The 14,128-nt window shown below is 51.6% G+C and overlaps 1 protein-coding gene across 2 annotated transcripts in view; it reads left to right on the top strand.

The window, feature by feature from the left end:
• Nucleotides 1-14,128, top strand: part of TRAF5 (TNF receptor associated factor 5) — a 261,574-nt gene that overhangs the window by 154,517 nt on the left and 92,929 nt on the right. The window lies entirely within an intron of this gene.

Genomic DNA, 14,128 nt, shown 5'->3' with positions numbered 1-14,128 from the left:
CAAGATCCTCATCCTCGCACACAAATCACTCCACAACACAGGCCCTGCCTACCTCAACGAGAATCACCTTCCACACCCCCACACGAAACCTCCGCTCAGCTGACCTCTCTCTCGCCTCTGTCCCCCGCATCAAACACACCACCACCGGGGGCAGATCCTTCTCCTACCTTGCACCCAAAACCTGGAACGCCCTCCCAACCCACCTTCGCAAGACCCAAAACCTACTTCTTTTCAGGAAGGGCCTCAAAACCTGGCTTTTCGGATTTATTAACCCCCTCCCTGGTGTCGGCCACTGGTCGTGACCCGCACCGAAGGGGTTAAACAAATATCAGTAGGATAGCTGATGTAGTGCCAAGCAGATTCCTCTTACACCCACATTGGTTATATCTGTACTTTGAGGTATGTTGTGAGACTAAGGGCCATATGTACAAACACATTTTCCCATAGACACAGAATGGGCAAAACTGCTTGCTACATCTGGCCCTTAGTCCGGGGGGAGTAGCTTGACCTGGTAATTCCTGGTTCTGCAGAAAGCAAAGCAAATCTGGGCACCCTTACTCAGGCTTGCTATCCTGGCTGATCGGGAGAAGAGCAGAGATGTTGATTACCATGTGCAACATCTCCACCCACCTTGAAGGCTTCAGAAGTATAGACTCAGGTCTTGGACAATGAATACTAGGGTCTCCAGGACATCATGAAACCACATCTAGAGATTCACCAGGTGTTGAGGGAGGAAGATGCAAGGTACAAGACCATGGTCATAAGCCCCTTCCCCCGCCACAACACACCTGCTTCCAGTGCACAAACCTGTTCCTCAACCCAACTGTGAGCTGAGTATTGCATAGCCAGGGAAGCAAATAACTCTGTATGGGTGTGGACATCAACCACCACCCCATAAACATTTCATCCTCCATTCATTGCCCATCATCACACACCAAACTCCTAAGGGTACATTCTCCCACCACCACAAAATTTGCTAGGACAACTTTGTTAACAATTTTGAATAAACACCAATTTCACCTATCTTCCACCTTTGTGTCATCTGGTGTGCGTGACCCTGAAGGTGGGTGTATACGAGAAATGAGGTGGAATGTGTTGGAGAGTCATCATCATGTGGCATTTACCCTTAGGTTAACAGACACACATCCATCTGCAGGCTTAATACAGTCACAACAAAAGCAATATAGAGTCACAAAAATTCAAGTAAGATTATAAAAATATTTCGAGAACAAAACGAAAAGGAGCAATGGATTCTGTGGATGTTATAAAGACCTAAACCTTCTTTGTGGAGGAGAGAAGTAACCAAAATTGAACCTGAGTTTAGGGAGGAAGTGTCCAACTGGACAAGGGTAGGCAACATAACAAAGCAGAGGAAAATGCCTATCTACACTGGCAATTAGGGAAATGTCTAAAACAGTCCTTCCAACGAATGTTCAAAAGTTCCAAAGTACTAAAATCTACAAAATCTGTTGAAAATTTGCCCTTTCTCCAGGGTCATCCCAATTTTTTGCTGAGTCCTATTTTTGCTGCCTATAAACCTCTGTGCAATATACTCCTGCTAACCAAAGGTAAAGTGCTTGTGCTCCTCCTTTCGACATGGTTAAATAGATATACTCCTGAGTAGTCTAATTAACACACATATAATTCCCTAGTAGATAGTACAAAGGTGTACCAGGGCCTGTAAGTTAAATGTCACAAGTGGACTGCAGCGCTGATTGTACCATCTACTACAGTGACAATGTAAACTTGACTATAGGCCTGCTGCCAGTAGCCTGCCTGTGCAGGTTTTAACTACAAATTCGACCTGTCAAAATAACCCATTTTGATAGGTCTAAACCTCCCTTTTAAATATTTATAAGTTACCCCTAAGTAGGCCTTATTGCCCATAAAGCAGAGTGCATGGTATTTAAAAGTAGGACTTGTAAATGTTAAATGTTAAAAGCCCTTACAGTGAAAATACCCTTGCAGCTATTTTTACTGTAGCAGGTTTGGCGGTCCCATAGGAATGTGATGCAGTATTAAATACTAATCTTGTATCTCGGGAATCGGACTAGCTACAAAAATGATTGAACAACTATTTTTAATATCTATTGAAAATCCAGCTCAATGGTGAAATAGGATTTGCTCTAAATATTACAGAAAAGTATCTTTTAAAGAGTTATCTTTGCTCTGCCTGAAGTCCCTGGGAGCTAAATCTGCAATATATTCTCCCACTTAGGATAACGAGTAAGTAGCATTTAAATAGGTGTGAATGAGGTGTGAACTTATTCCCAGGAGGAAAACAATAAACTAACCTACCTGATTTGGAGAGATGACCCCACTGGTAGAATATGCAAGTAGGGCTGGGAGGATCCTTTTTGACATTAAAGTGTCAAGTCCTGTTTGAATCTCACATCCTGCTTGACAGGTCTGCTGCAGCTTTTCATATGGCTCTTGGGATACACTTCAAAGAGGCCTCCCTTGTCACAGGCAAATGATAGCTGACACTTGGACAGGTCCCATCTTTTGTCTCATCAGCCAAGTTAGGCGGCCGCAATCACAGTGGCCCTCTTTTTACAATTCATGTCACGTCTCTGACTAGCTTGATGGGTTTACATAAAATATTTGGGGTGCACTTCAAAGGAGGGAATTGTGTGTATTCACTGCCTGGTTGCAGAAATCTCAGCTTTTTGTACCAGGCATCTGTCTCTGAGGCTGCTGGGGGTACAGGGACTGCCTAAAACTAGATTTAGGTGTTTAGATGTGGGAGGATACTAGGGTTATCATATTACACTCTTCACACACCCTCTCCCAACCCTCAGAGTCAAAGATTAGGTTTGCCAAAGACTTCAGCCATCTTGAAAATGGCCAGTGTGGGTAGGGTTATCCTCAGGAATCTTTTCCCCATTGGATAGGGTATCCCTAGTGTGATTCCCACCTACTAGTTTGTGCCAGGCATAAATATGGCATATCTAGACACCTGCTTTAGAACACCCATTGACCTGAGGAAGATCAGAAGAGGACTGGACCTGTTATCTGTAATATAGAACCCTTGAAGGACTGGACCTGCTCTGCTCTTGTACCCATGACAAAGATGTCGTCTCTAAGGGTCAAAAGGCTGACCTCCTGTTCAAGCTACAGTGATACAACATGCTACAAGAGGACATTCCTGAAACTGCCCAGCTGATCAGTAGCAACTTGATCTGGACTGGACTCTGCCTGCCATCCTGTGAGTCTATGAGGGCCTATCCTGAGGTCCTATGGGGCTTTAGAAGTGCACTCCCTGATGGTTTGGGACTTACAAAAATAAAGTCAGAAAGTAAAATCTTTGCCTACGACAAACCTGGTTAGTGATTCCGACCCGTGCTCCATTGGGGTCAGCATCAAATTGCTCCTAGGTCTTGTTCTACCGCAACCACTGACTATCATTGGCACTTTGAGCTTCTTGGCACTATGGCCCTCATTACAACCGTGCCAGTAAATGCTGCCTACCGCCGTGCTGACGGCTGCCAACATACCATGACCGTGGCGGAAATCCGCTACGGGTATCATGATCCACACAGAAAAATCCGCCACTATACAGACACCCACACAAGTCCGCCACAACAAAGGTCAGTGATAAACTGGCGGTACCAAAACCCACACCGTTACGCCAACAGGAACACGCCCACAGTATCATGACCCACGAATCACCACAGCGGTCTTTCAACCGCGGTAAACCATTGGCGGGACACACTGCTGCGCTCAAAATACACACACACCTACAAAACTACACAACATCGGACAATTCCAAATACACACACCTGACACATATACACACACCACACCCACACACTCACACCACTAGAAAACACACACCCACAATACCCACAACCCTTCACGACCCCAAGGATTTGACAACTGAGAGAGAGACAAGGCAGGAGCACCCACTCAATCAGAGGCACAGAACACCATCACCCATACACCATCCACGCACCACACACCACAACACATCACCCCACACATCACCCCACACATCCTCACACCTACCACTCACACCACATCCATGGCACCCCAACGACACCCCAGGTTTTCAGAGGAGGAGCTAAGGGTCATGGTGGAGGAAATCATCCGGGTAGAGCCACAGCTATTCGGATCACAGGTTCAGCAGACGTCCATTGCAAGGAAGATGGAGCTATGGCGGATAATCATGGACAGGTTCAACGCCATGGGACAGCACCCAAGAACAAGGGAAAGGTGCGTTCCGTGGTTGCAAGACACCAGGTAGCAGTACAGAGGACTGGCGGTGGACCCCTACCTCCTCCCCCACAACTAACAACAGGGGAGGAGCAAGCCTTGGCAATAATGCATCTTGAGGGCCTCGCAGGAGTAGAAGGAGGACTGGACTCTGGTAAGTCAAATCTTTACTACTAAATCCCCCACCCTACCTGCATGCCATCACAAACTCCTACCCCTACCCTCACCCCCATCACTCCACCACCTCACATATACCCCACCATCACAACCCACCCATCCCAATACCAAGCCCTGGATGCAACACCAATGCATGGACACCCATCACAGACCTGCATGGACACCCATCACCACAGCATGTCCATCACAGAGATTCACCCAGCCCACAAAACCACCACGAACACAAGGCCAAGCTGACAGGGAAATCACAACCATACAGGAAAATACACCCATGCACAAGATGGCACACGCAGATACATCAACACTACATTTGCATCCCCACAGGACCCCTACTCAAAGTCACCGGTGAAGAGGTGCCAGCTACAACCAGTCCACCCCCTGAAGAGGCCCACAGTGATGACAGCAGCTCTGCACGCCTGGATCAGGATGACCAACCTGGCCCATCAGGGACCTCTGGAAAGTCGGTTCTCCTGCTACAGTACCAACCCACCACAGAGCCTCCCCCCTCAGGAAACACCAGCACAGCACCCACCCAGCAGGCCCATACCACTGTCCCCAGGACACGTCAATCAGCAGTGTGTCCACCACTACAGGGACCCCAGGCAACCCCACAAACACAGGACGATCAGGGACCTGGGGTCAGTGGGCACACGGTTCAGGGGACAGAGTCACAGGACAACATGGAAGCTGGGAAGACTGCTGTGCGACAGGGGGAGGACAGGCCCAGGGAACCCACTCTCCACAAGGCTCTCTCGAACATCCCGGGAGCATACACCCATTCCCAGGAGACCATGGGCCAGATACTGGCCAAGCTGCAGGAGACCCAGCGGCTGCAGGAGGTACAGTACCTAGGGACCAGGGATGACCTAACAAACATCTACACCATCCTGGTCCCCATTGCAGGGGTGCTGGGTGACATGGACAAGACCATGAGGGAGGCTATGGCACAACAACGGGCCCCTTACACTAACCACACAGATGAACAGCCCTCCACCTCCGCTGGCGCTAGTGGACAGGAGGCAACGCCACAGGACCAACGGGCCACCTTCTTCCCACCCCCTGCAGAAGGAGAACCACCCCACAAACGGTCCCTGCGATCCAGGCAGAAGACAGAGAACATTGCCAGGACCCCAGCCAGGAAATAAGACTCTCCTGATTGTCACCCTTCTGTCCCACTATGTCACCCTGTCCACCTTGAACTGCTATTACTCCCCTTCCTAAGCTCCCTTGGACAATGCACCTGTGATACCAAGAGACTGGACTCTAACAGGACCTTCCTCCACTATCACCCCTGCCTATTGCACATCCACCTCTACTTATGAGCACTGAAATAAACACCCTTGGACCAAATACAAGTACGGAGTCTGTCAATTGATTGCAGAATGTATTAGGTGAACAAGCTGAAAACTTTTCAATCCATATGTCCAGTTATAAATACATTGGTATGACCTGTAGTGGGCAGCAGTACACATAGCAGGAACCAGAGTGTGGCACAGGGATCTGAAAATAGAGATGGCAAAGGGTAAAGTCAGTGGCCAGAGACATAGGGTAAGAGGCTGTCTTGTACAATGCCCAACAGTTAACTGAAATGTAATATGAACGTACAGTGTATTACCTGTGTGTTACTGGAAGTATTGCAGAATAATGTTGCTCCTGTTGTCAACATCTTCTTCCTCTGCCTCCTCTTCCTCACTGTCCACAGGCTTCACTGCTGCCACAACACCATCTCCAGGCTCATCCTCCTGCAGAAAAGGCACCTGGCGTCTCACGGCCAGGTTGTGCAACATGCAACAGGCAACGATGATCTGGCACCCCTTCTTGGGTGAGTAGTACAGGGATCTACCAGTCAGATGGAGGCACCGGAATCTGGCCTTCAGGGGGCCCAAGGCCCGTTCTATAATCCTCCTTGTATGCCCATGTGCCTCATTGTAACGTTCCTCTGCCCTTGTCCTGGCATTCCTCACTGGGGCCAGTGGCCATGAGAGGTTGGGTTAACCAAAGTCACCTGCAAATATCGAGGGATACCTGTTAGACACACACTAACCCTTAGGGAGAACCCCATACCCAGACACCTACTCATACTGTGTGGGGACCTTGGGCTCACATATTAGCCTCACCCGGTGCCTCTGGAGTTGGGCCCTCACACATGGGATGCTGCTATTCCTCAAGATAAAGACGTCATACACAGAGCCAGGATATTTGGCATTCACACAGGAGATGTACTGGTCCGTCAAACACACCATCTGCACATTCATAGAGTGATAGCTTTTTCTATTCCTGAAAACTTGCTAATTTCTCCGGGGGGCGGGGACAAATGCCACATGTGTACCATCAATGGCACCTATGATGTTGGGGATATGTCCCAGGGCATAAAAGTCAGCTTTCACTGTGGCCAAATCCTCCACCTAGGGGAACAAAATGTAGTTGTGCATGTGTTTCAGCAGGGCTGACAACACTGTGGTCAACACGTTAGAGAACATTGGCTGTGACATCCCTGATGCCATGGCCACTGTTGTTTGGAAGGAACCACTTGCCAGGAAATGGAGCACTGACAGAACTTGCACTAGAGGGGGGATACCAGTGGGCTGCCGGATAGCTGACATCAGGTCTGGCTCCAATTGGGCACACAGTTCCTGGATTGTGGCACGATCAAGCCTGTAGGTAATGATAATGTGTCTGTCCTCCATTGTTGCAAGGTCCATCAGGGGTCCGTACACCGGAGGATGCCCCCATCTCATATGCAGCCTCAGCGGTTGGAGCCTATGGAAGAGAACAGTGAGCAGAGGGTCACATTCCCACATCTATTGCACTAATGCTGTTTTTTTCACTTTACAGAAACAAAATGTGAATCCTAAAGTCATTTGCCGTGCCAATATCTGCTGTGACGCAGTTATATGCCATGCCCTGTGGCCCCCTGAAATGGTGGATGCCTGACCTGTGAGGAGGGACAAGTGGAAATGAGGTAATTGCGCTGGTGTTGTGCGCCCTTCGCGGTAGGCAGTTGATGACCGCCGCAGAACTTCGCATTGGTTATCATTGGGCCCTATGGGTTCCAGGAGCCAATGGCGATGTACGCCGGCAGCGACGGTACGCACCGCCGCGGACGTCACCACCATCTATCCACTCCCTTGCTACCTGACCATCAACAGGAGAGGACCTACACTGCAAGTGCTGCTGTGACCTGTGTCTGGAAGCAACAATGGCTCGAGTGTCTGGGGAACGGGCCCCTGCCTTCACTGCGGAGGAGTTGGAGAAACTGGTGGATGGGGTCCTACCACAGTACACGTTACTCTACGGTCCTCCAGACAAACAGGTGAGTACACTGTGAGCATGATGCGTGGGCCATGAATGTCTGGAGTGCTGTGTGTGTAAGCCACATGTTGGGGGGAGCTGAGGGGTCCTGGCCAGAGTGCAGCATGTAAGGTGGTCAATGTATGTGCACCAGTGGATGGGTGGGATCTTGTGGACAATGAGTGTGACGGTCCGGACGGGTGACTAATTCCCTTTTCTGCTGTCTTTTCCCTGCAGGTCAGTGCCCACCAGAAAAAGGGTATTTGGCATGCCATCGCCAAGGAGGTGCGGGCCCTGGGGGTCTTTGACAGGCGGAGCATCCACTGCCACAAGAGGTGTGGCTGGCCTCCCAACAAGGAAGGGATGCCTGTCGCACCATGACCCCCCTGATGTTCCGCATCCTGGCGGTGGCCTATCCGGAGCCAGATGGGTGCTTGAAGGCATCACAGCAGCCACAAGGGGGTGAGTACTGAATCTGACTCCTGCTGTGCGCGCGTTAGGAGTTACCTGGGTGGGGGCTATGGGTGCCCCTAGGCCAGGGCGAAGATGGCAGGGTAGGTCCCTTGTTGGGCAGGCTCTGAGGCACACCTACACCAATAGTGTTAGTGGGCATCTACTACTGTGCAGAGTCCTTTGGGTTTCTGGGGTGCAGCTGACGGCGTTAGGCATTGTGCCCCATGGGCTGGTGGCTATCTTAGGAACTGGTTGGGCATGGCCTAGTCGATAGGGCTGCTCCCTGTGTGTTGTGCCCGCCAACGGTAATGGTGTTGCTGGCATTGACCAAGTGTATCCTCTGTCTCTCCCACCCTTTTTGTTTTGTCACCCTGTCCTTATGTGCATTAGCATCATCTGGCAGAGGAGCAGAGGCACCGGCGACGGAGGGAGCTGCATCCCACATGGGCCTGGAGGCCGAATCCACCAAGGGTGAGGGCACCAGTTGGACGGAGGGCGAGGGGAGCTCCACAACGGGGACAGGAGGGGACACCACAGACAGCGACTCCTCCTCCGATGTGAGCTCCTTGGTGGTGGCGGACACCTCTGTGCCCACCCCAACAACAGGTATAGCCGCCACCCCCCCTACCAGCACTGTGTTTCCCGTGCCCGCTCAGCCAGGAGGGTGGGCATCTCCTTTGCCCCAGGCACCTCGGGCCCTACCCCAGTCAGCCCTGCTGCCCTCAGTGAGGAGGCTATTGACCTCCTGAGATCCCTCACTGTTGGGCAGTCAACCATTCTGAATACCATCCAGGGTGTCGAGAGGCATTTGCAACAAACAAATGCATACCTGGAGGGCATTCACTTTGGCGTGGCAACCCAACAGAGAGCATTTCAGGCTCTGGTCTCAGCACTGATGGCAGCCATTGTCCCTATATCTATCCTCCCCCCCAACTTCCTCTACCCAGTCCCAATCCCCTCAGCCCCAGCCTTTGCCGAGCAAATCTTTGGACCAGCATGCACACAAGACAACACACTGGAGTGGTTCAGGCAAACACAAGCACCACACATCATCCCACAGGCACTCACACAAGCACCATCCCCATGCAGACACAGCAACATCCACTGCCTCCACTGTGTCCCCCTCCTCCTCCTCGTCCACCTCCCTCCCAGTATCATCTCCACTCACACCTGCGTGCACTGCATCCTAATCCACTACCGCCATCACCAGCACGCCCATCACAACACACCCCTCACGAGCAATCACCACCCACACAACCATACACACGTCCCCTGTGTCCTCTCCCACTGTGTCTGTAACCCCTCGTCCCAAAGTACACAAACGCAAGCACACACCCACTCAACAGCCATCCACCTCACAACAGCATCCAGCACATGCACCTTCACCCAAACTCAGCAGACAGACACCTCCTACATCCACTTCCTCTTCCTCTACTCCCACACCCTCTCCCTCATCCCGCCCCAGTGTGTCTAAAAAATGTTTCCTAGCTAACATTGACCTGTTCCCTACCCCTACCCCCGTCATTCCCCTCGGGCCAGGGTGTCCAGAACCCAGCCCAGCACCTCAGCCACCAAGTCACCGTCCAATGTGGACCCTGCTGCTCCCAGAGGCTCAAAGGGGGCACCCGTCAGGAAAGCCAGTGTACCACCAACCCCTGCAAAGGACCAAACCATACCACCACCTGCCAAGGTGAAAAAGGGGCCAGCATGCAGCAGGGGCATGGATGACGTCCCACCCAGCAAGGCCTCCTCCAAACCTCCAGCTGACAGAGCCAAGGGCAAAACAGCATCAGCCAAGGTGAGGAAGGGGCAGAAAACCAAAGGCAAGGCACTTCAGCCGACGGAGGATGCAGGTGATGCCCTGGTGCCCACCAGCAGAACCGCCAGCCCCGCCACCAGCATCCCCGCTGCTGCCACCACTTCTGTCAGCAGCAGCAGCAACATCCCCAGTGGGCAGCCTTCCGAGGTTGAAGGAGAAGGGCTGGAGCCTCCCTCCACCACTGGCAGCACCGGCACCTGCACCACGGCAAGTGCCGCCAGCAGCCCTGCCGCAAGCACCGCCGCAAGCAGCGCCAAGAGCACCGCCACCTGCACTGCTGACAGTAGCACCACTACCAGCAGCAGCAGGCCCAGTGGGGTGCCGACGGAGGCTGCAGGGGATGGGCTGGAGCCTCCCCCCAGCACTGCCAGCACCGACACCAGCACCGCCACTGCCACCACTGACCAGCCGTCACCGCCGGCGGACAGTGTGTAGTCCTGCCTCCGAGGCCTGTTGTGCGTCCTGGCCCCTGCAAAGCATGCGGGTGTGACACTCAGGAGAGAGACTGTGACCTTGCACTCCCCAAGATCTGCATCACAGTGCACAATGCCCCCTCCAGGACCAGTGGAAGAAGCCATCCACTCACCCTATCCTTGGTAGGATGAAGCAGACTGGGCACCAAGCCCCCTCCAGAACCAGTGGAGAAAGGCATCCACTCACGCTATCCGTGGCAGGATGAAGCACACTGGGCACAAAGCCCTCTCCAGAACCAGTGGAGAAATGCATCCACTCACCCTATCCTTGCCAGGATGAAGCACACTGGGCAAAAGTCCCCCTCCAGAACCAGTGGAGAAAGGCATCCACTCCCGATCCTTGGCAGGATGAAGCAGACTGGGCACCAAGCCCCCCCAGAACCAGTGGAGAAATGCATCCACTCACCCTATCCTTGGCAGGATGAAGCACACTGAGCACAAAGCCCCCTCCAGAACCAGTGGAGAAATACATCCACTCTCCCTATCCTTTGCAGGATGAAGCATACTGGCACAAGGCCCCCTCCCGAACCAATGGAAGAGGGCATCCACTTGTGAGACTTGAGAGACTGTGGCTTTGCACTCCCCAGGACCAAGCAGTGGGCAAACCACCCTCTAGAGAGGCTGTGGCTTTGCACTCCCCAGGACCAAGCAGTGGGCAAACCACCCACTTGAGAGACTGTGGCTTTGCACTCCCCAGGACCAAGCAGTGGGCAAAGCACCCACTAGAGAGACTGTGGCTTTGCACTCCCTAGGACCAAGCAGTGGGCAAAGCACCCACTAGAGAGACTGTGGCTTTGCACTCCCCAGGACCAAGCAGTGGGCAAAGCACCCACTAGAGAGACTGTGGCTTTGCACTCCGCAGGATATCGCTGTGGGCATGGAGCCCTCTCGAGGAGCAGTGGCGTAGTACCATCTTCCGGCTGAGGTGCCCCCTCTCTTCCCCGTACCCCTGAGGTGCCTTGTGTTTTCGACCTGATGCCCCTGCAGTGTTCTCTCCGTATTGAGGCAGGAGTCAAGTGTGGGCTTGGCCCATGATTTTTGGCGCAGTGGGCCACGTACATTTGCAAAGGACAGTGTACGGCCTTCTGTACATATTGTAAATATTTGTATATAGTGTTTTTCTATTTGTTACGTATATCTGCATATTTCAATATATCACTTATTTCACTCAATTCCTTTTGTCCTTGCGTTCTTCCAGAGGGTAATGGGGTGTAAATGTACTGTTGTTGCATGTGTTTGTGTGTATGGTGTTGTGGGTGAGGGTGGGGTGGGGGTGTTGCATGTTGCGTGTGTGTGTCACTCTTTTTCCTCCCCCCGTCCCCTGTGTGCTAGGTGCAGTACTCACCGTGGTCATCGCCGCCGCCTTTGATATTCCTTGTGGATGAGGAGGTAGACCAGCTTCGGCAGGACCTGCAGCTCGGGCTCCATGGTGTCCTGGTTCTTTGTTGAGTGTCGAGCGGTGAGTGGTTTCCCTTCCATAGATTGTTTCTGCTGTGCTTTTGATGGCATTGGTGCCGCCCCGGAAAAGCTGGCGGATTGGCGGGTTGTGATGTGGTGGAGGGTACATTGTCCTCCGCCTGTCTGTTGGCGGTGACCACTGCGGTGTTTGTTGCTACCGCTGTGGCGGTCGGAGTGTTAAAGTGGCTGTATGTGTTGCCGGTTTCCGCCGTGGTCGTGATCCCATTTTTTTTACCGCCAGCCTGTTGGTGGTATTACCGCCGCTTTAACACTAACCGCCAGGGTTGTAATGAGTGCCTATGTCTTCTTAAAACTTTAAAAATTCATATCTCTGGTTCCGCTTATTGGATTTATGTCATTTTGTCATTTATTAAATTGCACTCCAGTTTTCTCATTCGTTTTGGGATATTTATTCTTTTGCATTCCAGCTTTATAACTTTTTAGTACTATATAAATACTTTATACATTGCCTTTAAGTTATCCCTGTCTGTTCTGTGCTACAGCTGCCAGGAGGATTAACTTAGGTTTATTTAGTGACTTTACTGGTTCACCCTGACAAGGACTGTGGTTTTTACATGAGGTTAATACTTAACCCTTTAACTAATAATTGCATTTCTTACAGAGTCCAACATTAGTTAAAAATTAATCTGCCAATGGGGACCCTATGTCTGAGCGGTTGTTCTGGGTTGATCGTAAAATTCCTGGCCATCCTTTGCACTGCACTCTTGAATAACATTGACCATCTTCTCTGGCACATTCTGTGTGGGCTGTGGGGCAGAAACAGACATTGCCTGAGTATGAGCGCACACTGAGGTTGTTTGGAGGTCAGAGTAAGAAGACGGATGCCCACCTAAAACATCCTTTGTTGTTCTGTGCATTATGCATCTAGTATTGCATCTGTTATGTAGACTGACTTTTTGCATCATTGCTTTTCGGGTTAATAACAATCCTTATAAATGGATCAGGGGCACTGTGTAAACAGAAACAAGTCCATTTCATTATTCACAATGACACACACACACACCCCCAATAAGAAGAATAGACACTAAGGGGGTCATTACGGCATTGGCGGGCGGCTACCGCCGCCCGCCAAGCGGTAACCGCCGTGCGGCCGCCAATGCGGCCACACTCCCGCCGCCCCCATCACGACATCCCCGCTGGGCCGGTGGGCGCAAACCAAGTTTGCGCCCGCCGGCCCAGCAGGGATGAGGCCGCAACATAGGAGCCGGCTCCTAATGGAGCCGGCGGTGTTGCGGCCGTGCAATGGGTGCAGTTGCACCTGTCGGAAAAGCTGGCCGGGGCCCTGTTAGGGGCCCCCTGCACTGCCCTTGCCAGTGGCATGGGCAGTGCAGGGGCCCCAGGACACCCCTTACCGCCAGCCTCTTCCTGGCGGTGCAAACCGCCAGAAACAGGCTGGCGGTAGCAGCGCTGCCCTGGCGGATTGCATCCGCCGGGGCCATTGTGGTGGTAAACCGCCGGCCCCGGCGGTGCGACCGCGGCACTACCGCCGTGGTCAAAATACGCCGGGAGGCACCGCCAGCCTGTTGGCGGTGCTCCCGTCATTTTGGCCCTGCGGTTATAATACCGCCAGGGTCATAATGACCACCTAAGTGTTCAGTATGAAAGGAATAACCTGTTTCCCTGTACATCTAAAACAAATACACAGGATAGCATAAAAACAGCAACACTAGCATGTTGTGAGAAATGAAAATAAAATTAACATTTCAAACATTGTTCAAAATGTTATCTCAACCCTAACACCCTAAAATCTGCTTCTGTGCACTACACTGAGAGAGCATGGGAAGCAGAGCAACTTGCAGTCTGGAGGTTCTTAGGGAGAAGTGGTGCACTGTGTACCTTGTTGACACTTAAGCTGTCACTATCCGCGGAGGTGTGAAGACAGTGTTTCCTTTAAAGGGCACACATGTGCTTCAGTAGCAGCTTTGTTGCGGTATGTGAGAAACTCGGGTGATAATCTGGGTGAAGGACCTCTCTTCTAAATGGTCAAATGGCAGTCCTTATGAATCTTATCAGAAATTAGAACTTCTGACACAAGAGGACGTTATTTCAGATTACATTGTGTTGACTATATGTCTAGACTTTGTTCTTATTTGATCTAGACATGGTGAGAAGTAGACACTTGACTAAGACTTATGTCCCATCAGGTGTTATATCCATATCATCAGTCAGATGACCTGAAACTTTCACAGTTCTTAGAAAGTTTAAGGGAAGACAACATCTG

The sequence above is a fragment of the Pleurodeles waltl genome, chromosome 5 (assembly GCF_031143425.1).
Source record: "Pleurodeles waltl isolate 20211129_DDA chromosome 5, aPleWal1.hap1.20221129, whole genome shotgun sequence".
Taxonomy (NCBI): Eukaryota; Metazoa; Chordata; class Amphibia; order Caudata; family Salamandridae; genus Pleurodeles; species Pleurodeles waltl.
The sequence above is the reverse complement of the archived record's forward strand: the minus strand, read 5'-3'. Positions and strand labels throughout refer to the sequence as shown.